Source organism: Corvus kubaryi, unplaced genomic scaffold (assembly GCF_017639235.1).
Source record: "Corvus kubaryi isolate FWS band 111438036 unplaced genomic scaffold, C.kubaryi_AGA036_p1.0 136, whole genome shotgun sequence".
NCBI classification, from domain to species: domain Eukaryota; kingdom Metazoa; phylum Chordata; class Aves; order Passeriformes; family Corvidae; genus Corvus; species Corvus kubaryi.
In genome coordinates, this window is record NW_024580670.1 from 2887711 (window position 1) to 2912954 (window position 25244).

General features: G+C 45.9%; 1 protein-coding gene across 10 annotated transcripts in view; it reads right to left on the reverse strand.

Moving 5' to 3' along the window:
• Positions 1-25014, reverse strand: part of CHL1 (cell adhesion molecule L1 like) — a 131720-nt gene extending 106706 nt beyond the window's left edge. For 6 of the 10 annotated variants that reach the window (XR_006013705.1, XM_042013766.1, XM_042013773.1 and 3 more), the window contains exon 1: positions 24383-24482. The gene's annotated coding sequence lies outside the window, so the exon portion shown is untranslated. Of the gene's footprint in view, positions 1-24163; positions 24189-24382; positions 24483-24716 lie in introns of those variants that run through there. The other 4 variants (XM_042013748.1, XM_042013701.1, XM_042013739.1 and 1 more) reach the window with 3 other exon arrangements.
• Between the last annotated feature and the right edge of the window lie 230 nt (positions 25015-25244).

Consider the following 25244-nt stretch of genomic DNA (forward strand, 5'->3'; position numbering starts at 1 on the left):
TGAATGACTTTCAAGCAGAAGGAAAAAATGAAGTCAATCGTCTGAAGTTGCTCATTATGCCTCATTTGTTCAATTCTTATCTTGATTCGGTCATCAACTCTCTACTTGCTTGTTAAGATGGTCAAGCCATGCAAACAAAGTGATATTTGTTCACATAACAACGGTGAACCCTTATATAGCATTTTTCATCATCAAATCTCCGAGCCTTCTGCGAAGAAGGAGAGCTTTGTTATTTATCCCCAATTCAGATAAGGAAATTACAGCAGGGGGATAATTGCAGAGCCAGAAATAAAACTTCCGAGTCCCAACTAATGGCCTGAGTAGCAGCACAGGGCATTTTATTAACACAGGAGACAGCTGAGGTCAAGATGGGCAATTTGAGCATGGCAACTTCTGAAGCACGAGGAGGAAAGTGCACCTGAAAGAAGTCATCAATTCAATGAGTGCTTTACACTGGCACTCCAGACCTGAACTGTGCTGTTAACTCCTTCTGCCCATGCACAAAGACTTCACACCAACAGTCCCTCAGCAAGAAAGGTCATCAGGAAGATGCTTCATTTATTATGGTATTCCAAGTATTTGGAGTCCAATAGGATTTCATTTTTTTTCCCATCAGAAAAAATACATGTTTCTGCTGGAAAAGGAATTCCATGCTATTAGAAGGTGTTTTAAACAATGCCAAGACAACAGAATTTTCCTCTGAAGAGATTAATGAGTTTCAGAATGATTTCTCAGGAATTTCATGCTGTGAAATAGGTTTGTTGGGAGCTAATGTTTGGGGGCGAGAATGAGAGAGGCCAGCAAGGAGGATGCTGCTGGGGAGGTTTGCTGCCCACCACCCAGTTAAGAACTGGAAGTGGATAAAGCTTGATTCAACTTTCACAAAGGCCCTGGGCATCCTGGGGGACTTTAGGCACCCTGGTATCTGCAAATATTGCAACTGGTGGTGCACCAGCGACTGAGATTTCCTGACAATAGTGAAATTCAAGGAGCGGTTTGGCTTGCTCAGGGAGATGAGAGGTGTAAGGCCATGGCTGACTGCCCTGGGGGGCAGAAGGGCACAGGAAAACTCTGTGATCTTCATGGAAAACTTCCTCCAAGTACAAGAACAACCCACCCTGATGAGTGGGAAGTGGAGCAGACGTGGCAGAAGGCTGACTTGGCTGGACATGGAATCCCCGACCGAATTCCAGCACAGAAGGAAAGTGAACAGAAGGTGGAAGCGGGGACTGTCCAGGAGAACTATGGAAGCCTGGTTTAAACTGCAGGGAAAAAATTAGGGAAGGCAAATCAAATCCCAGGTGGAGCTGAAGGCGGCAAGGGATGCTATGGATGGTTAGAAAGGTTCACCCACAGGTACAGCTGCAGGAAACAACCAGGAAAATGTGGGTCACTCCTGAATATGTCACCAAAAACCACTGACAGAGGGTACAAGGGAGGGATGAGGCACTCAGTGAAGGTTTTGCCTCAGTCTTCACTGCCAAGGCCTCCTCTCAGGCTGCCCATCTCCACAGTCCTGGATGTCTTTGTGTGGGGCAGGGAAGCCTGAACTACAGTAGAGGAAGACTTTGTTAGGAATCACTCAATCAAACACCCTAAGAGAGGTCTGGGAGTGTGCAGGAGAAACACTGACATCATCCTGAGGCTGCTTTTTGTGTCTTTCAACTGTTGTGGCAACTGATGGATCCTTCTGGTGACTGGAAAAGGCAACTTCCATGTCTATCCTCCAGACAGGCAGGAAGGAACAACACACACCCACATCCAAATTCTTGTTGACTCTCACCTCAATCCCAAAGGTTATGGAGCAAATCTTCCTCGCAACAATCCATTTAACCACTTAATATTGTGATTAACAACTTGGACAATGAGAGCAGCAAGTTTCCAGATGATACCAGAAATGGAGAGTGAGGCTGCAGTTCAGGGGCAGCTCAGCTGGCAGGAGAAGGCAGCTGACACAAACCTTCCAGCATTCCAACAAAGCAGACAGGGAGCTCTGCAAATCGAAACCCACAGTGCAGAAAGCAGCTCCAGGAAACACAACCTGGGAGCTGAACGGGAGCTGGCAGCAATGGTGACAAGTGCCACCCTCATGCCGGATTCCATCTGCAGGAGCAGAGCCAGCAGGTCAGGGAAAGCAATTCTTACTCCTTATTCAGCCCTTGTGAGGCTGCATCTGGAACAGAGTGTCCACTTTTGGGTTCCCTGTTACAAAACACTGACAAACAGGCAAAAATTCAGCAGAACGGATCAGGACGATGGGGGGGTTACAGCACATAACTCAGGAGAAGAGCTGGGACAAGTCTGTTTGTCCAGCATGAGGAGAGAAGCCTAATTCCTGTTCTCAACCCAACAAAGCCCTGAGCAACCTGATTTAAGTTCCAAGTCAAGCCTACATTCAGCAGGAGGATCTCCAAAGGTCCCTTCCAACTTATATTCCTCCACAATGTTAATGGTTTCTCCTTCACTGGTGCTTCTCAGAGTGCATTCACGGTAAAGTAGCATTTTAAATAACGATTCTGACTTTGTGCAACACTCTCAAACGCAATACAAAATTCCATACATATTTGAGAAGGATCCAACTGCAGGTGAGGAATAGCACGGCCTAAAAGCCAGTCAGCCGGAGCCAATTAAAGCCTGATCAACCTCCCCTGGCACCAGAAGGCCTAATTGAACTTCTCCCCTCTGTGCAAGATGGAGATTTTTGCCTTCTCCACAGAAGCCCAAAATGAGGGCTTCACTGCTCGGAGCCTCTGCAAAGCAGGATCATTATCAAAACATAACAATCAAAACAGGAGATGTCTGCATTGATTAAAATAATGTTATTCCACCCTCTCAGAAAAGAGAAAAAACCACTTCCCCTGCAAAGAGCTGACCTCAGATGTTTAGTCCCAGACACCCATTTTTACCCTTCTGGCAAAGGGAGAAGTGAGCAGGAGCAAGTGACACACAGGCAGATTCAGAATTAAACTTCAAAAGCAACTGGTTCATTAGCGTAACACGAGGGAAACCACAACGTGTTTGACTGATTGTTTGCTACAGTCTAATAAAACCTGAGCCTGGTTTTAAAGAGAAGAAAAAAATAAAGCTAAAAATGCATGTTGACTGAAATATATAAACTTACAGTGGAAATCAATTGGTATTTATAGCTGCTGAATAATGCACTCATTACTATTCATTCTCATTACTGTGCATTTTGCAACTGTCACAAAAAATACAGTGACTGACTGACAGCTTTTAAAATATTTTTATGCCTCAAGAACCAAAATAGCTGAAAGAGAGCTGGAATTTCAAATTCAAAAAGACTGGACAAACTGCCAGCAGTGCAGCAATCTAACCTTCTCTTAATTGCTGGTTATAAGTTCAAATCTCCCCACTATTCTTTGTTAATTTGAGTAGTCATTTTGCTTTTCTTCATTTTTTTGGGGAGGGGGGAATCATGTTTCACTTTTGTGTGGCTTTGTTGAGTGAAAAATCTCTGTATATCAGGAAGAGTATGAGCAACATTTTCCCCTAATTAGTCCATAAAAATGCTAATTTCTCTAATGAATCAGATTGAAATATCACAGGAGTAGGTAATAGCACAAATGCAGAGTTTGCTTATGGGGTAGGCTTTTGTTAATCATTACCACAGCACTGGGCAGCTCACAAAGCCAGCACTTTAATGAGGTTAGAGAGGCAAAACATGCTCATCTTAATTTTTTTGTGCAAAAAAGAGACAGTTACTTGCCTGTGCAGTCACAGCACCCTTGAATTCATGTCTATAGGTGAAGAAAACCAGATCCCCAGCATTTACATCCCAGCTTTTCCATCCCCACACACTCAGCTCCTCTGCCTGTTTACTCAGGCTGAGGATGGGGCCATAAATCTTTATTCTGCCCAATTTCATTGTTAACACAATCCATTTCTGAGACAGATAAAATAATACTTCCCTCTTTTTCATGGACCAGTAGCTAATAATGTCACCAGTTTGAATGATACAAGGCTGAGATCATTGTCTGTCTGCCCCACAGCATCTTTCTCTCTTATTTTTTTTCCTGCCCTTACACTTTGGCTCCTGCCTTCTGTGCTGGCACATACTGAGGCACTTGTATCCAAGCTGCAGATCTAGGAAGGAGTGGTCTCTCCCCAAGTAAAAAATCTAGGAGAATCAATGAGCTCTTAGAGGAAATCTCCTAGGGTTTGACCTTCAGGGTGGCCTTTTACTCTTTAAGCCCCATGTAAAACAGCGATTCTGCCAGTCAATCCTTAGTAAAAGATTTAAAGAAAGGCACTGTTGCCGATTGGCGACACCAGAAATCCAAGCAGGAATTAAGCAGCTTGAAAAAGCCTTTAAATTCAACTCACCATTCTCCCCTAGCTCTCCATATATTCTTTATGGCCCTGTATTCCCTCAGCCCTTTGATCATTTTATATTGAAGTAGTCTCTTGTTTAATACGCAGCTAAGATGACTGCAGGATAACATCAAAACAGGAGGGAACAGAAAGAACATGAAAGAATATGAAGTCAATGGCTTTGCCAATCACAATACACAAACAGGGCTGGTTAAAAGGCCCGGCATTACAGAGCTGCCTTTATGCTCTCACAAAGCTTCACGCAGCGTTAAGACCAACGACAAACTGAGACTAATGATTAAAACCACACTGGGCTGCCTTTCTTCTGCTTTAATTGTTGCTTGCTTTGCTCAACAGATCTGCAAAGCACCTATCTCTGTCCCACAAGTTCACTGCACCAGCTGGTCTCACCATCTTTCTATCAGGAGTCAGAGTTCCCAAGCCAGGGTTTCCAATAAAACATGGTCCATCATCCTTGTGCCATCCCAGAATGGTCTGGGTATGAAGGGACCTCAAAGTTCATCTCATTCCAAGCCCCAGCCATGGGCAGGGATACTTTCCACTAGACCAGGTTGCTCTAAACCCCATCCAAGCTGGTCTTGAACACCTTACAAAGGAGCTCCAAGCATCCAGCAAGTTCCAAAGGTATTTTTGACAAGAAGCAAAAAAGGAGAAGAGTTTTCATTGAAATCTCCCTTGTGCTCCTTTAAGAACATCAACCCAAGTCCACAAAACAAAACAGAAACATATCCTAGTTACACGATACTTTGTCTTCTTGATCCCCAACAACTTCCTGGTGCAGTGTTCACACACAAATCCACAGCATGTTTTGGACACCAGACAGACGGAAAAGCCGATGTCTTCTGTCTAGAACTCCTCTCACATTTGGTTTACATGCCATATTTCTTGGCTGCCTACACTCATGTTAATCTGCTAGAATCACTTTACCCACTTGGAAGGCGGCGTTTCACTTGTAGTCAGTTCTATTATTCATCAGACAGCCACGACGGCAGCTCCGTGAGCGCCTGCTAATTATCCTTCCCCGCATGGCACAGACAGTCGCGCTCTCGGCAGCAATTCATCCTTCCTCCCTCGGAGCCACGCGGTGGGAGCTGAGGCCCATTGAAGTCGGTGACAAAGGCCCCGGTGATCTCAATTGTGTCGGGAATTCATCTTTAAATGGGAAGGGACCTGCCTAAGTGTTATTTAGTGTATGATGTCAACAGCCCGAGATAGCAACTGACAGGAGGAGAACGTGCACATCACCAGTGGGGCCAGGACAGGACACAGCCCTCGGGGGCTCTGCTCGCTGTCACATCCCTGTCACAGGGCCAGACAGGATTGTGCCACATTCCCATTTCAAGCTGCCTCCTAACAGGGAACAGCTTCAGGTCTGCTCAAGCCCAGCGTGCAGTTCCTGGGAACTTTGGGGGTGATGGAGAAATCCCATTTGCCTTTTTGATTTTTCAGATCCAGTGTCTAAGAGGGAGATGCAATCCCTGTTGCAAAAGGAGTTTGGAACAGCCGTGGCGATATAAATTCCCAGTGTGCGCTGCTCCTGAACTTCTTTAATAGAAGCAAGAGCTAAAAGGACGATAAACGAGATGGCAAAGCAAACTTCCCCTGACTTCTTTTTTATTCACCCTCCTAGACATGCTGGCAAAGGAGAGACCATAAAGAACATGAACATTGTCCAAAATGCTCACTTCTTACACAAAAAGTTGTAGTTTTCACTGGAAAATGTCTTGTGGATGTAAATGAGAAACGGAAGATAAAATCCGAGCGTTGATTAACACATTTTATGAGTCACAGCAGGCTTTGAGGATAATTTTGCAGCTTTGTTTGGGTTTTTTTCCCTTCCAAATAAGCTATCGTGACTTGTCCTCTCCCTCACCTCTTCCTACTGCCTTAATCCCCCTCACTTACATAAACCAAAGTGCCTCACTTTCGCATCTTCTCACTCCCATTCCCTTTGCCTGAACTCCCAACTGGAAAGAAAGCTGGAGAGAGACTACTTGTGAGAGCATGGAGTGACAGGACAAGGGGGAATGGCCTCAGATTGAAGGAGGGCAGGTTTAGATTGGATATTAGGAAAAATTCTTTACTCAGAGGGTGCTGAGGCCCTGGCACAGGGTGCCCAGAGAAGCTGTGGCTGCCCCATTCCTGGAAGTCTAAGGCCAGGTTGGACGGGGCTTGGAGCAACCTGGGATAGTGGAAGGTGTTCCCTGCATGGCAGGGGTGGCACTGGATGAGCTTTAAGGTCCCTCCCAAAACTTGTCTGGGATTTAGGCTATAACTTCTCCAGGTTACAGCCCTGAGGATGAAGCCACCAATTCCTGCAGCCAACACTGATGCCAGTAAACAGCTCCAGTCCCACAGAGGTTTTTGTATTTGGTGATGAGCTTTGTAGAGCAAAGCTGTTCCTCAGGGCACAGCTCTCAGCAGGCTGCAGGAGCACAGCCAGGGCTGGGGCTGAGGAAGCAGCACAAGTCCATCAAGTTTTCCCCACGTGAGCAGAGAAGGGAAGGGATCTGTCTCCCGAGGGCAGCAGAATGAGGAGCCAAGCTGCGAGCAGTTTGCAGCAGGTGCTTGGGAGCAGCAGGTTTTTAGCAGCCACCCTGCCCAAAGCAAGCTGAGGGATATTGTGAGTAAGTCCATCTTCCTCATGTGGCTAAAACCCACAGGTAATAGCCTGGAACTCAATGATCTTAAAGGTCTTTTTCAACCTAAACAATTCTCTGGTTCTAATGGAGAAATTCTCTGTGTGCAAGCTACATTTCAAAAACTTTGCCTTAAACCAGATCCTCCAAATCTATTAAAAAACCTGTTCAAGCCAAATTCACAGCCCAGCCCACGAGATTTTATTCAAACATATTTTTCTGTGCTTCTGTACCAACTGATTTCCACTTGCTGGTTCTTTGTTCTGGGCAAGGCTCATTTTCCCTGTGCTATTCCAGTACCACCAAAGCAGCCAGGTGACCTCTGAGGACAAGGGAAATCCATGCTCCTCACTCAGGATTGGTCTCTGGAGCATCTAAACCACTGAAGCCTTATACAATCTGAATTTGCTTTTCTGACACCTCCTTATATGTGTTTTTTGTTTGTTTTTTTTTTTTTAATGCAGAAAATTATTGCTTAAATTACCAGCAATTCCTATGTATTGGAAGGACAAAAAGAAGAATGATAAAAATAAATAATGATTCCTATGTGATCATGACAAACTGGTGTAAAGAAAGATGGGTTGTAAAAGCTACCTCAAAATACAAAGCAGAATCCACAAGAGCAACACCCCAGATTAAAACCAGACAGCTAAATAAATAAATAAATAAAAATCAATGTGCACTGTACTGGTTGTTCACAAAATTAGACAATTAATTCTGTGTAAACCAACCTATCAGGAATCCACACTGTGGGGATTCTGAGAGCTGATACTGCAGAACACTGGATTAGAGAAGAATGCTTTAATGAGATCCCTGGAGAGTCTCCATGGACTTGGACCGTCCTCTCCAAAAGACCATTTTTACCCCATTTAACTGCCAGTGTGTTGCATCTCTGATACACACGTGAACAAAAAGAAAGCACAAAAGAAGAAAACCCCCAAATAAAGAGCACTGTTAACACAATTACCAGGACCAAGGAGAATGGAGCTCTTCAGGCTCAAAAAAGACATTATGTCATTTTGAACATATAGGACCCATCAGAAAGAACATCTGTATATTAAACCCCACTGCACTTAAAGCCACTTACAGCCAGAATAGCAGCAGCATAAAGAAAGCTTTTACACACAGGGGGATGTGAAAAAACCATAATAATAATAAAAACATAAAATCACATTGTGCTCGCCAGAACAATCTGCAACCTGGCTTTTATTAAAATTTTATCTTTCTTTACCTAAAGACCTAGCATAGAGCTTGCCAAGTGCAATAAATGCCCCAGTTTAACATGTGATTTTTCAAATAAACCGGAGAAAACCAAACCCAAAATGGTTGTATTTCAAAATGATCACTTGCTGTAAAGTAACAGCTGGAAAACAGGAAGGCAGAATATTTTGATGAGGAGCTTAGTAGTAGGGTTGGAAGCTGTTCTTCTATTTGCAGATTCCCTGTAAAAACATGTATAACCACATTTATGCCTTCAACCTGAGCAATCAATACTCTCAGCTTTCAAAAAGCTTTTCCAGGGAAGCCTGTGGATTTTTCTTATTCTTGTCTGCTATACAGAAGCGTTTCTGAAAGTGAGGCCTGAGATCAAGAGAGGAAAACCCCTGAAAATTTGAAATGAAGTGCAAATAAATAAACAAGCCAACAGAGAAACCCTTGGAAACATTTAAGCCAGCCTTAAATTAAGGTGAATTAGTGCATTTCCTCTCCAGCTCTACTATTAGACTTCATGCAAGGACTAAGTCTCTGCTTCAGTAGCAGCAGGTGCTGGACAGCACTAACTGTGAGACCAATGTTTATTTCCAACAGTGCTGTGTTTGAGGAAATCAGCAGGTTCAAGAGTTAATGGGTTAAGGAGCTAATAGGAACACCCAGAGCTTAAGCATTAGGCAGTAAATGCTGAATTCTTACTGTGCTGCTGCGGTTTTACCTGGGCCAGCTGATGGGGCATCCTCTGTCCCCACCCCCCCTGGACCATGGGACACCCCAAAAGCCAAGCTGGGAAAAGCCAACAGGAGATTGCCCATGGACAGCCTCCATCAGAGCCTGCTCTCCACAGGGAACCACTCTCCAGCATGTTTTAATCACCCCTAATTGATTTTACAACACCAAGAAACTGAGAAAGAGTTCAAATACAGTCTTTGAGTCCTAATATTTACATGGGCAAACATTTGTTTATCTGTCAGCTGGGTAATCTCAGGGCCTCTGTAGAGCCTGGGACAGCCTCTTAAGTAGCTTTCCCCAGTTTTGATTAGCTGACTGCAGAGCCAGCCCTATAAATATTCCTAACATTTGCACCCAATGGACCAAGTATTTTGCTGAGCAGACTAATTGGTTCACAACCCCTGCTAAGTATCAGCCCTATCATCCCCGACTGCCATAGGCTACGATCATCATTAGCCAAGTGACAATCTCCTGGAGAATTTGGGCTCTTTAATCTCCCTTCTCCCCGAGGACACCACACTTATTATGGGTTAAAGCTCTCCGAGTTGGCTCTCACTCCTTTGCCAGGCTGGATCCCCAGCACCGAAGGAAACACCTCCTGCAACCTGGGGGCACAAAGGAAACTCATGGCCACGTCTCACAAAAGGCGCCCCAGATCTTGGCGCAAAGGGACAGATCCTTCCTGCACACATATTTCTGCAATTCCACGGTTTCCAAGAGATGTATGAATTCACAGATCCCTGACGAAAACAGTCCTTGATCAGCATCAAACCCTACTAACCCCAAAACATCCCCGTTGGGAAAGTTCCAGGGGCTGCAGAACCACCCCCTGTGCTGAGCACACCTGCCCTGAGACCCAGCAGTGGTGGGGACAGGAGCACTGGAGAGGGAGGAGCAGAGAAGCAGATGAAACACAGGTCAAATGCTGGAACAAAAGGTGAAAAAGAGAATAAAGGTGGGAAAAGGAAAGGCAAACTGTGAGATGATGTCAGGTCCTCAGTCAGGCAGAACCCACACAAAGAGGAGCAGACAATGCAAACCCCACCTTGTTAGGGCTGGGACAGAAATCTGGAGGTTTCTCCGTGCTTTGTTTCATCAGGAAGAAAGTTCTGCTCTTAAACTTGAGACATCCTTTCACATGTTTTAGATCTGGAGTGGTTTTTTAGTTCAAAAGACATACAAATCAGAGATTTGTGACAATCACACCAATTTCCTGAAATACATGAAAAAAAACCCCACCACAATGAAGAAGGACATCATCTCCTCATTGCACCTCTCTCTATCCAAAAGGACAGCAAACACCTTGGCATGGACAAAAAGCCCTTCCTGGCCCTCTGGAATGCCTGCTTTGACACCAAATTCTTCCTCTTAAAAACACCTGTGCTCACTGATGCTATTCACCTGATAAATAAGATGTTAAACCACCAGTCACCATCTGGAGGTAGAAATCCAGCTGTGCCCTGTTGGCCTTTCTGAGGTTTCCAGAAGAGACAGGGTTGTTAAGGGATTGAAGTGAAAGCAGCTCAGAGATGGACAGGGCCTCTCTTGTGTCCAAATTTGTACCAGAGCTGCCCCCTCCCATCACAGCAGCCCTCCAGCATGGAGAGTTTTATTTCTCCTTGAGCCACGCTGAGAAACCTCTGCAATCTGGAGCTTTGGAAAGCCTCCACATTCACATTTAATTTGAAGTTATATCCTCCCTGTCAAAACATACCTGGGGGGCAAGTCACTTATGGGGAAAAAAAAAAATAGAAGAAAAAGAAAATATGAATCTGAATCTTCTTGTCTGCTCTGAGTCATAACATCTGCCACAGAGAGTGCCAGTGCCACAGACACGATGATGTTCCTCAGAGAGGAGCACCCAAATGAAACAATATCCCAAAATAGAAGGAATCTGAACCACCTCTCAGGTAAGACCTAATCGTTAAATATTAGGAAGAAATAAACTTTATTATATGAACTTTCCAACACTTCTGATGTGCCCACACAAGGCAAAAAACCCCAATTTAAATACATATTTATTTATAAATAGAAGGTATAAATGCACTTGGGTGCACACACTCGTGCAAACACATTATAGGTGTGTAATATCAAATTTTGAAGTTCATAGCTCAGGAATAAATCTAAACATTTTATATGCTCCATATTGAGCTGCTTCACTTGTGTTTGTTTCAGGCACATCAGATGTTGTACTCTGATTATTTTCAGGGAAGATAAATGTAGTATCAGATTCAGAAGCCCATGGCTACAGCTACTGCCTGTTGCACAAACTGGTGCTGTGAAACAAAAATAAAGATATAGATACACAGATATAGCTCCCAAATGATTTTATTTCCCATGAACTGCCACGATGGTTAAACAATTCTGTGCAAAACCATACGTATAGAGTACTGTAACTAATTGTGTGCACACATACATATATAAAAAACCATAAATATATATAAATATATATTTATAAACACTTTATCCACTCAAATTTCAGCCTCTTCAGAAACGACCAGGCCCCTCAGTTAAAAGGAAACTCTGAAAAGCCTTGCAGGAGACAGCTACAGGATCATCCATCCAGGGAGACGTTAATTTCCCATCCCTATATTTAGAAGCGACCTATGATCTAAAACATGAGACTTCCTCAAGGGTCAGAATAGATTTGTTTCATTTATGTAAGGGAAGTTAAATTCAGCAAATAGCCCCTGGCCTTCAGGAGGCTGAAGGAGAAGAGGGTTTCAATTGGATTGTTTTCTTTCCACAAAAAAGAAGAAAAATCACGTCAATAGGAAGCATCTGCTCAGCAGCCCAAGGTGCTCAAGATGCAACTGAGATGAGGATCCTGCACAGAATGCCTTAGAAAGGACTAAAATAATTATTAATAGTAATTTTTAGTAATTCAGATGTGCTGCTGATTTATTTTCGCCTTTGACACCGAGCATAACTGCATTCAAAAATCAGAGATGTAAAAAGGACTAAAAGAGAAAAGAAACCCAAGGCAAATATTAAAAGTCCCTTTAAGAAAGGAATGAGAAGAATCCTCAGGATTTCGTGTACAGATGAAATGTTTCAAGGAACGGACATGACAGACACAAGCATTTATGAGAACAGGTGAAACAAGGTCAAACAGTCACTCCAGTGATCACACTGGAATTAAGACACAGTACATTTAGAACAAGAAAAAAAATCATAATAATTAACTTTGCGACCTGTCTGACACAAAAACGTTATTGATACAAAGGGCAGGATGATTAGGAGAATGATGAGGTGTTTAAAGTGCTAATAATAATACTTTCCCAAGGCAGGAGAAGAATTTATAAGGGCTATTGATCTCATGTTTCACGATGGAAGCCAAGCTGTGAGTGCTTGGGAAGAAGGGAAAAATTAAAACAAAATAAAATAAAACAAAATAAAATAAAACAAAAAAAAAAAAAATCTTTAAGGGACAATTTGCTCCTTAATTGTGATGAGAGTTCAAGGGAGGAGGGAGGAAGGTTTGGGGCTTTTCCCAGGGTGTGGAGTCATGTGGTGTTAGTTACTAACGGAGAGAGGATTCCAACTTAATTGGATCTTTAATCGGATTGAATAGGGTAATTCCTACCTCTCTGCATTCCTAATGGATGTCACAGTGTCAGGAGTTAAACACTGAAGGGCTGCTCTGATTTGAGAGCAGCTTCCAGGAGCTCCTTAGGCAAAGACAATTATTGGGACGGCCACGGAGATAGAAAATGATCATCAAGGTCAATATATTCCAACAGGATTTTGGAACAATTACTGCCCACTCAGTCAACTCTTACATGTAGGACACACATCCTTGCTTCATTTTTTTTTTTTCCCAATAAATCAGTTTGTTGCCATTTATCAGTTTTCCTGGTTCCAAGAAGAATAGGGCCATAACCAGCCCAGTTGTACACTCTGGTCCTCGGCTTGCTGGCAGTGCAGAACGTCCATGGCTGTCCGAGGCAGAAACAGAGCTGCAGGTAATTGGAGCTCTAATTGATCAAAAGGAGTTTATGGTTCTGTTAAACAGCCCAAGGAGAACATGTTCCCATTTCCACTGAAAAGATCCTGAAATAACAACTCTCTTCCAATCCAAAAACAATGCAGGAAATGTTGCTCAACAAAGGTACCAGCTTTGGGATGGATTGTAAAACAAGAGCGTGTGTGAGTGATTTCCCTCCACATAACATTACAGAATATTCTCTGCTCTGGAGGCAAGAGGGAGTTTTGGAAATTTTTCTGGAAAAGTGATTTCCAGTCCTGGCTAAAGAGCTCCAGTGACAGCAGAATTACCAACAGTCTTTAAGGCTTCTGCTTCACTTCCATTATAACTGAAGATGCACAGGAAAAACATCAGCAACAAAGTCACCTGGAGCATGGTCATGACTGAACCAATGCACTTCCCCACAGAAAAACCACAATATTACATTTAAATTAATGATTATCTCATTATTAGGCACTGAAAGCAGTTGTAAGAGGGTATTTCTTCTTGGAAAAAAAGAAGCCTCAATCACTGATCTGGTGAAACTATTTCAAGGGGACAAACATACAGAGAGAACTCATCAAAACCAGCCGAGACCACAGAGATTTCCCTGTGAGATTCCCTGAAAATCTGCTTTAATGGTAGAAATATGAACTTTGTAATTTCTTTTAACACTTGTGTGTGTAAAACTGGTACCAACAAAGTGGGGGCACATGAGAGACCACAGTGGCAGCTCGGTGCTGGAGTGGCACAGCACACCAGTGCCCAGGGATAGAGGACATGCCCTTCGCTCCAGGGGAAGGTGGCACAACCCTCCTGCTGGGATCCCACCCTCGGCTCCATCCCGGCTCTTGGCAGCACCATCCTCTCCCCCAGCACCACAACAGGCAGCCCATGGTGCCAAAAGCCTGGCCCATAAATAGGAGGTCTCTTTATCATCATTAACGAAGCCCAGAATCCAAAATTGCTGTTTTGACTGGGAAACAGATGACTCCAGCTCTGCCAACACCCAAGGTGCTCCCACTGCCAAAACTCACTTTGCTCACACATATGCTCCAATACTCCAAAACAGAAGCTCTGTCTCCAGCTGAAACCCCTTTCTTTTTCCTTTCAGTGCTCCTATTCCTCCTTTTTGTGCTTTTCATGCAAGTTCCCCCCTTTTCTTATCTTCTTCCTTCCACTGCCCCTTCAATGCTCACAGATTTCGTGCCCTTTGGACCTTTCTGTACAGCACATTCTGTTGTGTGTTTTCCTATCCTCTGCAAATCATATCCAGCGACTCGTGTTTGATTGTGTCACACGAGGAATCCAGTCTCCATCTGAACACACCACAGTTCATTACAGTGGTTAATCACAGATAAAAAAAATTGCCTTTAATGTCTAATTTAAAATTGTCTGGCTCCAGCTCCCAGCTATTGGATCTGATTTTTCTTTTCTCTTCTTGATTAAAAAGCTGGATATGCTTTCCCCATGAAAATACTTGTCCCTGTAATCAAGTCCCCTCTCAATCCTCTTTTTGATGAGCTAAGCAGATTGAGCTCTAAATCTCTCACTGCGGGGAATTTCCTCCACTCTTCAAATCAATATTGTGGTTATTTCCTTGACTCTTCAGGTTTGTAAACCCTTTCTTTCAGCTGTTGACACCAAAACTGACCCTGGCTTTCCAGCACTCTCATGGACTCAGATAAAACCCCTGTGTAAAAGGATCCTACTTGTTCTTCAGCCTGCTGGGCTCTGGATCCCTGGAAGTGTCCAAGGACAGCTTGGACGGGGCTTGGAACAACCTGGGATAGTGGAAGATATCCCTGTCCATGGTAGGGGGTGGAACTGGATGGGATTTAAGGTCCCTTCCAACCTAAACCATTCCATGATTCTATGAAACAAGATTGCTGCTAATTCCACACACCAGCTTTGTTGGGTTTGTTTGGTTTTAACTGAGATTTCGTGGGATACCACATCTAACAGCAGAAGACTCTGCCACAAAGCTCAGCTATCCACATTTTATCACACCTGTAACACCACGAGGAACGGGCTCCCTTTCCAGAGAGGCCTAAATTACCTCTCTATTCCTTAACTCCATTTTAATTTGGTCTTCTATCAACTTTTCCATTATTTTTCTGGGATTGGTGCCAAGCTCTCCAGACAACCATCTATTACCTCTTCTGCTTTCCCCCTCTGCACATGGGCTTCTCCCGTATTCCCACAAAACACCGAGATGTGCAGGGTAATAGAGCCAAAAACACTCGGCCATCCTTGTATGATGCATTACCCCCATCTCTTCCAAAGAAAACGACCAAGACTTTTTCCAACAGATATTTTATCCCTCTGTCAGTGCTGCCTCTCCCTCCCACACCACTCCTGCCCACCCATCCCAGTTTAGCTGTCACACAGGTACAGAGATGCCAAGTCCACGGGCTGAGAACAAGCCATCACCAGAGCCTGCTCATGAAAGCTCTTTCAGAAGCTTCAGTGCTGTGTTTTAGCTGTAAAATTTGATTTTTGGGAGAATTCAGCTTTGACCCATCTATGTATTTCATCAGGAACTGGAGTGATAGGTCAAGAAGTAAGGTGTTCAAACTGAAAGAGGGGAAATTTGGGCTGGATATATGGAGGAGACTCTTCCCAGTTAGGGTGGGGAGGCCCTGGCACAGGGTGCCCAGAGAAGCTGTGGCTGTCCCTGGATCCCTGGCAGTGTCCAAGGACAAGGCTGGACAGGGTTTGGTTGCAACAAGATGATCTCTAAGGTCCCTTCCAACCCAAACCCCTCTGGAATCCTGTATGATATCAGCTCAGTGAGAAGTTTGTTTCCCAGGAATTCCCTCCCCCCACCACATCCCTTCAAGGCCCTGCTCCAAGAGCACATTTAGCACCAGAGATTGATTGAACTTTCAAGTGCCAGCCCCACACTGGGTGATCCTAAGTGGACTGGACAGCCTCTCTTCTCCAAGGTGTGCTGCAAATTGCCGGATTAGCGGCGCACGCCGCGGCTCAGGCAGCGCCCAGAATCTCGCCTGTCCTACATCATTTACCTGTGCTGAAATTACAGTTCAATTACTGGAGTAATATCTCATTCAGGCAGAACAAAGGAGGGAAAATACGCAAATGAGCAAATTTAAATTCACTTCATTTAAAGGACTAAAATTTTTAAGGGCACGTTGTCTCTCCGGGGACGTTTGGGTTCAGGGATTATAAAATACATAAAGCTGTAAATGGTTAAGTGGATTGTCACTGCCCGAGCGCCCAAACTTTACATACATTATTCTCTTCAATGAGTGCATTATGTAATTAGCACGGAAAATACACAACATTCCTGACTATATCCTATCCAGGGATAAAAAATTTGGTCTAACCACCCATTTCAGGGAGCTTTGTGCACAGACAAGCTCAGCATACATTTTGGAGGATCACAGTGGAATAGGTTTGTAGGAAGAATACTGCTTATCTGCTGAATACAAAGATTATTCCAATTTATTTTTTGTGTACACGTGATAAGATTGTGAATAACCCTCCAGGTTTGTTGCCTGTTGTGGTTTTCCTGGTTGGGTTTTGGTTTTTTTTTTTTCAATAAACACTGAGCATGTTTTAATGCACCAAAGATGAAATTTTCCTCTTGCTATGCAGCTGGAATTCTGTGAGGTTTCACCGCACAGGGATGTCTGACAGGGGGAATGGCTGACAAGGAAAATGTGCTGCTCTGGCAGGATAATGAGGTACAATGCTCCAAAGGCAGGATCCTGCACACCAGGAAGGAAATGGGAGAAATTTCCTTTTCTTCAGGGGCTGCATCACCAAATAACTGCATTACAAAAAAGACAGAGAGGGACTATTTACAAGGGCATGTAGTGACAGAACAAGGGGGAATGGATTCCAACTGAAATAGTAGGTTTAGATGGGATATTGGGAAGGAATTGTTCCCTGTGAGGGTGGGCAGGCCCTGGCACAGGGTGCCCAGAGCAGCTGGGGCTGCCCCTGGATCCCTGGCAGTGCCCAAGGCCAGGCTGGACATTGGGGCTTGGAGCAGCCTGGGACAGTGGGAGGTGGGGGTTGGAATGGGATGATCTTTAATGTCCCTTCCCACCCAAACCATTCTGTCACTCTGTGATTACCTTCTGGTGCCACCACACTGACTGCACTTCACCTTTAATAAAGCTTTGCTCCATAATACTCCCCAAACAGCTCAATTTTCAGCAATTCCCTGGGATATAATGTGAAGCTGAAAAGGCAAGCCCAAGCCTTTCCCAGCAGGTAGGCACAGTCTGGACAGGAATTAGCCAAAAATCAGGGTGGGCAGAACCCCAGGCTGAGTGCTGCACACACACAGACAGCGGGGAGGCTGCAACCCCACAGGCTAAGCAGAGATCTTAAAAATCCCGGATTTAGGTGAAAGCCTAAGTCCAGCCTCACGCAGTCAACAGCAGAAAGGTGCATTTGTCATGCAGGTGGTAAACCCTGAGCAATCACCGTGGATTTCAGTGCCAACCGTGTCAGTTTAATGGAGCAGGTAAGGCTTAGCTTTGCACAGCTGGGACAGCCCTTTAATCACTGCTCCTCCGTACCCTGCACACCACAGTTGTCACTGGTGTGAGTCAGAAAACAGAGTATTCATTGCTGCTTCCAGTTATTTGTTCCCAGTCAAAACACGAGACAGGGATATGGCACTTGAGAGGAGCAGAGTCACAGAGCTCCCAGCACTCCTGCCTGCAGAGCCCACGTGGATCGTGGATCCTCCAGAAGCCCAAACGGCTCTAGTCAGGGTAACTCAATCACCCTCAGCTGAACCACACTCATTTGTATCAGTCAAGGACCTGAGCCATTACGCCTCCTCCTCAAACTGGTTAGGTTGTAAATTAGATTTTCATCACTCCTGGGACAAAAACCTGACTCTGATGAGGTCACTGGGAGTTTGAGCATCCATTTCAGTGGCGCCATGACTTCACCAGTGGTTTGCCCGTGCAATATTCAGCCTGGAAGTCACCAAGGTTCATCAGGCTTTCCTAAAAATATGTTAAATAAAATCTGCTACTGGTACTGGTAGATACCAGTAGTTCAGTTCTGTGTCATTTTCTTCTGCCCAGATGCAACAAAAGTAGTATTTATCTCAAAGGAGTGTGGATGTTAATGACCAAAATTACTGCAGTTTTGACCAATGCCTCAGCAGAACTCAAAGCAAGCACTGAATACAGTTTACTCCCGTAAAAGTGAATAATAAAAAAATAAGACAAGACCTCCTCTGACTTGTAGCAGGCCACAACAGAAATCCTCTATAATCTATCCTCTCAATGGAATTTTACTGGAACAAAGTCATTGGTGGAGTGATATGAAAGAATAACTCGTGAAAAATAAAGTACTGGGCCCTAATATAAAAGCAATAACCCAAATTTTAGTTAATAACTTCACTGAACTCAACAAACAGATTGTGGTTTGCCCACGAAGAAGTACAGTCGGCAAAATTATCCAACCAACCATGGATGCAAGTGTACACACAGACCTGGATCACCCAACACGAACTGCCACAGAGGGAAGGGTTTTAGTGATGGGACAGACAGACCTATGGGATCAACCTCGGGAAAAACATGTGGGTGCTTCCAAACCTACAGGCAATCTCTTCTTATTAACCATTCTCCAGTTTCAGTAAACTGCAAAAATAATGGCGCATTCTGTGAGCATGTGTTAAAAACCCCCATTGGGTTAATCACTCCTCTAGCTGAAAGCATTGTTGGGGTGTTTTCTAACACAAAAAACAACTCTGCCCTGCAGTAATAATTTTACTTGCCCTATAAGCAGAGCAACCTTTCATCAGGACTGATTTTATTTGAAGCACTGGGGATGCACACTGGCACCAGGCATTTTTTTACTGAGACATTGTTCCAGTTTTCCATCGGGTTTAATACTGGAACAACACGTGACAGGACAGAGCGCTGCATTTTTCAAATATCCTTTAAAGCTGTGGGAATACACTCCTTAAAGGCAGCCCCTTCTCCTTTCAAGTGCCATACAAGCACAGCAGGCAGCATTCAAAGCCACCTCTTCTGTGTCAGCCAGCGGGGAAGGCTGACAGGGAATTGCTTGTGTCACACTCCAAAAGTCACCAAAGCAGACACACACTGAAAGGTGGATGGGCCCAATTCTGCTTTTTTTTTATTTTTCCTACTCCTCTGAGTAGATTTCTGCCTTTACCATTCATTCCCGGCACGATGCTGTTCTGAACAGTGACTTAAACCTTGCAGAGTCATCCCATGGGTCTCCCAAAAAACAGAGAAGCTTGAAATGAGATTTCTGAAATCAGTAAAATCATCCAAGCTCTGTTGAGAGGTCAGAGGGCTTTGGCTCAGTGGAATGTTTAGAGCTCTTTGGGACTGGAGCCTTGTGCTTTCACTGCTTGGCTTGTTTGTAGTGACACCTCCTGTTCTCCAGGAGGGCACAGAGACTCCCCAGCCATCAGAGCCCCTTCACGTGGGTTCCTCCCACCTCTGAAGTTACAGCCCTCTCAAAACCAGAAATGCACAGCCCAGGTGCTGCCTTTGACGCTCTCATGAGGAGGAGGAGAAGGGAGAGCAGCATCAGCGGGCAGGGGACAGTGACACAGGGACAGTGACACAGGGACAGTGACACAGGGCCAGGCTGGGGCCCAGGAGCACTCCCAGAGCAATGCAAAGGCCCTTGGTGCTGCCCTGAGGATAAATACCACGGCAGCTGTCACCTGTCCATGCCTCCCTGACTGCAAACACGGGGAGGATTCAGCAGGGACACTGCAGAAGCTCTGGTTTTGGCACAGGGACAGTGGCTGTCTGAGGTCACCTGTCTGGAGCTCGGCTGGGGCTGTCCTCAGGCTGACAGCCCAGCTCTCACAGCCAGCCCAGGAACCAGATGGTAAAAATATCCTCAAAAGCTGCACTCACACCAACAGCCCTGCCCAGGCTCCACTGCTGGCTCTCCTCCCCCAGCTGCTCAGGCCAGCATCCAGACATCTCAATTCTGCTGTGCCAGAGAACAGGAGCAAAGATGGGGATGGATCCAAGCAGGCTCGTCCCTGTCCTCCCCAACCTCCCCTTCACCCTCCCTTAACCTGAGACATCCTCACCACACCTCTGATTTAACTCCATCCTGTTGCAAGAGAAAAAAACCCAAACAAATGGAGAAAACCACCTGAAGTTAGTAATTTTCTTCAAAAATGAAGAAAAGAGAGGGCTAGCAAGGGTCAAAGGAAAACATGAAGACTGAAAAGCCCTAATGAAGAAAGCGACATATTTTTTGTCCTTCTTTCATGGAACAGGATCTGCTCTTGGAAATCACACTGAAAACCACAAACTAGTTAAGCTGTAACAACAAACACTACTTTTAATGATAAACTGTTCTCCATCAGCATTTTTTTGATTTTTATACAGCCAGGTGCAATGAAGGAAGAAGGAAACATCTGCTAGGGAGTGCTGAAACCCCAGAAAATAACATCACCACAGCCATCACATACTGTGCGCTTCATGCAGGGTGCCTGGACATGCTGGCAGGAGAAACCTGAGGCACCAAATATTACCAAGTACCTTCATCTGTTTATTGTGCAGAGGCAATCACTAATCAGCATCTGGGAATGCAAATGCACTCGCAGAAATCGATGAATAAAACAGACAGGAGAGAGTAGCTAGGGAAAAAAAGAAGCTAAATACAGCAACCTTGAGTTTTGAGCACTGACTTTGTTGCACAGAAACAACAGGGGGGAAAAAACCAACCCCCAACAAAGTCAACCAAGATCACAGGTAACTTAATCTTTACCTAAGTCTGTCTGAGCCTAGAAAGACAATTAATTACAAGTGCACAGATTATGAACGACAATAATCTTAGCCTAGGAATACCGACAATGAGCTGGGATTTGTTTCAGTGTGGTCTTAGCAGTTCCTGCGGGCACTGCTACAACATCCCCTCTAGTCCCATACCCAGTAAATCATGCAGAACTCAAGCTCTATGAGGAGAAATACCTGGATTCCTTTTCCTCATCCACAGGGAAGAAATCTTCCAGAACGCCACTGCTATTTAAGTAAAATGAATGCCATGACATCCTGCAGTTCTCCCAGCCCTAGCAGGCTTTTCCTAGGCACAGTTTTAGCAGGAAGAGGACATGTCTATATGAGCAGTGAGCAGAGCTCAAAAGGGGGGAGAGGAGTGGAGCAAAACGGTGCTGGGAACCCCAGGTCCACCCACACACACTGCAAAGCTTTGCTCCAGCTCCAGTCAGGAGGCCAAGGATGAAAAGCCCATTAGCAGCAGAAGTGCACAGAGCGAGCTCCTGGAACACATATCCTGGCTCAGGCCCAGCCCAAACTCATCCTGCTGGTGCCCTGTCCCTGTAACTCCACCCAACAAAAGTGCACAGAGTGGGGATGGGGCGATGCAGGGCTCCCTTCCAAGGTGCCCTCCAGAACTAAGGTGCAGCACATGTGGAGCCAGGGGTAACAAAAAGGGTCACTGAGCAGAATATAATTCATTGCATGGTGGTACTTAGGTACCTAATCATGATACCTAATCACGATAACATTTATCTTCCTTCTGCTCTTCGAGTACTAAACCTGTTATTCCCTTACACAAAAGGGATCTGTCAAGGACCCAGTGCCTGCTCTGAGGACAACCCAGCAGAGCTCTCCACCCTTGTGGGCCATGGGATAACTCAGACCCCAATCAAACTGCACATTCCAGTTTCCATTCCAAAGTGGAGCATAGGGGAACCCCACAGGCCTTACAGGATCCCACAGCTCACAACAGCATGAGGAGAACTGTTCCAACAGCACTTGGGAGATGAACGTCATCGTTAGAACTTGTCCCACTAATGATTTTGGGTTTTTAGGCGTCTACCCAAGAAAGGACGATTGAAACTTGTTATAAAACACTGAGCACATCACCACCAGAATACAGTTACAGGATTCCTGCTCTGTTTTCATACCCATGCTGCTCCCACACTCTGCTGGGACATCAGTTTTCATTCTCTGTGATTTAGGGTTATTATAGGGTGGGCTTTGTGCTAGCAAAGAACCCATGATCTGTAACAAAACTGAATTTCTACTTTACTGGACAAATATACCAAAAGAAATTGTGGCATCTTGGTGGGTTGCTAAGCAACCCAGAGCTCCAGTGTCACTTGTTTGTGATCAATTCAAGTCATTCATCGGGCTCTGAAGCACCAGCCCAGGAATTCCAACAAAATCTGTGCCTTGGGAAAGCCACGGGGACTTCCTGACACAAAATAACACTTTCTTTCCTCTAAGATAAACTCTGTGGATGTTCTTTTGATCTGTGTGATATGTTAATTCATTATTCTTAACATACTGCTAATGGGAAAAGCTATAATTAACTAACTACAGCATTGTAATGCATGCAAGATAAACTGAACTAATTAGCAGTGTTTAAAGTAGTCCCTGTCCTCTCCCACTGGGGAAAGGAGCAGATCCTTTCTTATCACAGAAGCAACTGTCCCCAACACTGTTTCATGTAAAGAATGGATACCTTTTTGTTCCATTTTTTTTCTCCCGAACAGAAGTGATAAAGCATATTTTTATTGGCAAACAAGGTGGCTCCAATCCAAGCCACTCGAGGTACACATCCAAGCTGTGAATAATGCAATCTTTCATTTAAATGAAGGCTTATCTGTTGGGGGAGAGAAGTGGACTCTTGTATTTTCGTTCATGAAGTGTAATTACTGAAGTTACTCATACTAAATGCCCACAATAATTACAGAGTTAAATGCAATCCAGGTGTAGCATGCAGCCTCTTTATTTCAGCCTCACATTCAAGATTCATTTCATCCCTATTTTGATAAAAATCAATAATAAACAGGAAGAGTTTCGAAACAAATTGGTTTCCAAGCTGTGTGCTGCATATGGCAAAACTTCAACTTCTTGATCGCTGGCAGGTGTTTTTTTACTGAAGGTATTTAATGATAATTTCACATACACTGGGCAGTATTTCTAAAGAAATTACCTTCTGCAAATCTTGGTGTCCTATCTTGTGCATCTTACTTTAATGTCACATGATCTGGACTTGTAGTTCCTCTGCAAGCCAGACTCCACTGACAGCAGATGCTCAGCCTAACTGAGGACCAGAAACTGGTGAACAAGAATTTCCCAATTTTTTAACGAGCCATTGAGAGAGGGATTTATCTGGTTTGGTTGGGTTTTGGTTTTGGTTTTTTTTTTTTTTTTATTTTTGAAAGATGAGGGAAATCTCTTACTTTTAAGCAAGAGAGAAGTGTTAACACAGCAGAAGTTGTACACTCTTGATACTTCATATCAGAAGATAAGCAGAGGCACGTGGGAAGCAATGGTCAGAGGATGGCAAGCACAGCTCCAACAGGGTAATATTTCACGTTCATAAATGGCCAAAAAATAAATAATTATGTAAAGTACTGCTTTTTCACCCCTTTCCTTTCCTCACACCTGTATCTAAAATCATAATATTCATTATTTATTGCTTATGGAGTGGGTTTTGGTGGAGCTACACAGCACATATTACTTCGGTCACACTAAACGAACCCTTGGCAACAAACCAGAAATGCCACCTGCCACCTCTCCGGTGAAATTCTCCAAAACCATGTTTCAAGCAAAAGTATTCCCAGGTAGTGCTGAATACCTGCACATAACCCAACACAACACAGCTTAGTCCCTTTCTACCCCAAAAGAAGCGAAGTATCACTAATGCTGGAAGTGACAGATGGAAAGCCTGCGTACATTTGCTGTGGCTGACTACAGAAAACAGAATCTCCTTGGACTACGTTGCCAGGCTCACCGATGCTATCTGATCCTGCAACACAAATCAATACCACCCAGCACCGACACCGAGCTTCCGAGATTCCAATAGCTCTCCTGCCGTGCAACATGAGCGCGTCGCTTCCCCAGTGAAAAAAAAACCATAGGGACTTTGGTAATTATTTAGGTATTGCAGCAAAACCGCCCGAAACCTTCTCCAAAATCATCAGGAAAGCAGAAACAAGCGTTCGCCACAGAGGCAGGACATCCGGGCTCGCAAAGTTGAGCCCACCTAAAGCAACATGGGGCTGACCCGCCGCCCCCAGCCGAGCCCCTGGGCCGTGGCTCTGTCGCCCGGACCCTCCGCGCTGTCCCCTGGCCCCGCAGGGCTCCGCGCCCCCGAAACTTTCCGTGGGCAGCGGCTCCTCGGAGCGCGGGGAGCCCGCCTGGCACCGGGGCAGGGAGAAGGGGCCGGACCGGCTCCCCGGGACCCCCGGGCCCCCCGAGCTGCACCCCGGGCCCCCCCGCGGCACCTGCTCGCCCTGGGCCGGGCTCCGCTTCCTCATCGCTCCGCGGGGCGCAGCGCGGCGCCGCTGCCGGGTGAGGGGCCGGGAGCAGGAAAACCAGTTTTCAAATCAGAGCGATAATAATTAAAGCGAGCTTTGGGAGCCAGGCAGGGCGAGCCGGGGCGGCGGCGGGGCAGCCCCGCGGCCGGGCACCCCCGCAGCCCCTCCCCGGTGCCCCCGCCGTACCTTGAGCCCGGGCGGGCGGAGGGGTCGCGGTGGCGGAGGCAGCTCCGCAGCCCCGTCCCGGCGCTCCGAATTAATCGCTCCACCCCGAAAAAAAAAAAAAAAAAAAAACTGGGGGGAGGAGGGAAGGAGGGGGAGAGAAAAAACCCAGTGCAACCACCCCAAAGCCAGCCCCGCTCCACACCCACGAGGAGGGAGAGGGTCCCTCCGTGACTGGCATCGCTATCTCCTCCGGCGGAGCTTGCAGGGAGCCATGGCAACGAGCCCCCGCGCTCCCCACAGCCTCCCCCGGGGCACAGCCACCCCCGCCCCGCCCCGGCCCCGCTCCGGGTCCCACCTGCCCGATCGGCATCCCCCTGGCCGGAGCCGGCTGCCAGCAGCGCCTCCGTCCCCGCGGCTGCGGGCGGCACCTGCGGACGGCGCCGGCAGCGGGAGGGAGGGAGGGAGGAGAGGAGGGAGCGAAGGGAGCCCCTGCCCGCCCCCAGCCCGGGGGGACCGTCCCGCAGCCGGGGCAGGTGCCGGAGAACGGCCCCCAGTGCCGGCCAGCCCAGAAGCGAGGCGGGAGGAGGATAAAGGAATGGCCGAACGGAGGGCACTGCCCCCGGCAGCAGCCCGGGATGCTCTCGCTCCGGTGTGGAGGGGCTCCGCCAAAATGCGGGCAAGGAGGAGGGAGGCGCTGCCGGGGAAGGGACGGTCCCCGCCTCGTCTCACCCCTCTCCCGGGTGTAGAATTGTCACTGCTTTTCAGAGGAAAGGATGAAGATTAAGAAAACCCCAACTGGGTTTAGCCCTTCCCTCCTCACCCCTCTCCCCCACTAAACCCCCATGTACCCAATCATCCCAACACCAAACCTCGGAAAATCCTC